We start from the raw sequence: 1859 nt of genomic DNA on the forward strand, positions 1-1859 counted from the left end.
TCCTCCTCGACCGCGCTCGCCCAGTCCGCACATCGGGAGCGGGGCTTCGGGCCTTCGGGCGTGGTGAAGCTGCAATCGGGAGAAGGTGCGCTTGGACCCTGGCGCGAGCGCGGTGTCCTCGCACACGGGACCTCGGGAAGTGCACAGAGGTGGTCTGGACGGTGCCGAGGGAGTGGGCCCGGGTCTTCCCTGCCCCACAACCTCCTGGCTCAGAGCTTGGGCGGCTCGTTTACAGCCCGTCCGGGCTTCGTTCAGGCAGCTTCGCTGTGCACCCGGCGTGAGAGCCTGGCGAGACCACGGGGACAAAGTCCGCTGGGGGGAAAAGGCCGATAAAGCCAAGGGCCACCCTCGGCTCTGAGAAACGCGTCTAACACGACCTGCTCTGTTATTTGCAAAACGACAGGCGATTTTTTTTTTCAGGACTTCAAAAGGTTTCAAATACACTGAACGCTAAGCAGAGTGACTGGCGCACTGGAAGGCGCCTAATAGACAAGGACTCCTGTTCACTCTTAGATGCACGCAAGTCACGACTCAGGACATGTCACGTTGTCATCAAAACTGAGCGTGTAAGGCTGTACGGCGGAGTCCCTGCCGTAGCAGGACTTGGGCGACTGGGGCGGGCACCCTCGGGTCGGGTTCAACTTAATCTGGCTCAGCCGCACCTAGAACTCGAGGAGACCTTCAGCCGAGACCAGGCAACGTGACACAAGGCTTGGTGCCAAGGACTCTGGCAGTTAGAATGACTGGTACGTCTGCGCCTCACAGATTAGACGTGAACGTACACTTTCACACTTCCTCAATTCTCCGTCGGCCATCACCGCTGTATCAAAACTAGACAGATGTCAGCTGCGACAGCGAGCAACCTCCCGTTCTCACTGCGGCCCAGCGGCATGCTGGGAAGGCACGGCTGCAATAAAGAACCATTAGTCCCCGTGTCACTATCGTTTCTCCCAGTTACGCCACCCAGAACTCGGGCTGGATTTCTAAAGTCAGCCTCTGGAGTGTAGAAAGGGATGGCAGGGTGTAAAATGAGCCTCCACTCCAGTCACCACAGGGGACTGCGGGGATGCGCAGAGCAGACGGCAGGTGAAAGGGCCCAGGCCAGGGGCAGGCCCACCGAGGCAGAGGAAGGAGGAGGCCCGTGCGGCCGGTGAGCTAGAGGGTGCCATGTGAGTGTAAGGCCTTCCAAGCCAACGTCAGGGCTCCCCACTGTCCCTTCGGGTACATGAGAGCCCCCGGGAGGCTTCAGAGCGGGATCTCGATGGCAGGTTTGGTAACCCTCTGTACACCTGCCCCAGGGCTGGCTACAGCCTGGCTACACTCCCGCCCTCCTCTAGTCCCAACCCGCAAAAAGTCACACACGTGCGCTAACAGCTCCTATGTCTGCCTAAGGCGAGTGGCCTCCCCTCCGGGCTCTTAGATTACTGTCCCAACCCCATCTTGTTCATCAGAGACACATCTGAGCCTAACCCCGATACCTTCTCCAGGCCACATCTGTCCCGCCCCGTCCTCTTCCCCTTGACAAACGGCCCCACAATCCACCAAGTCACCTGCCCCCCACTCATCAGCAAGTATCCCGAGTCCTGCCTTAAAGAATCCATCCTGAGCCACGTTTCCCACATCTCTGCTCAACCCTCACCACCCACCTTCACCTGAACTTGGCAGTGGCCCACCCACACCGTCCTCTAGTCAGTTCTCAAACAGGCCAAATCGTCCCTACCTGAGGGTCTTGGCACATGAGTCGCCAGAGGGATGACGTCCCATTTAGTCCCAGTCATCACCCAAGGCCTCACCTGGCCCCGAGCTCTGAACAGCGAAGCGGGCCTTCGCGGCCACCACCCCCACCAACCCCCCATTGA

This window comes from Pteropus vampyrus, unplaced genomic scaffold, assembly GCF_000151845.1.
Source record: "Pteropus vampyrus isolate Shadow unplaced genomic scaffold, Pvam_2.0 Scaffold253, whole genome shotgun sequence".
Lineage (NCBI taxonomy): Eukaryota > Metazoa > Chordata > Mammalia > Chiroptera > Pteropodidae > Pteropus > Pteropus vampyrus.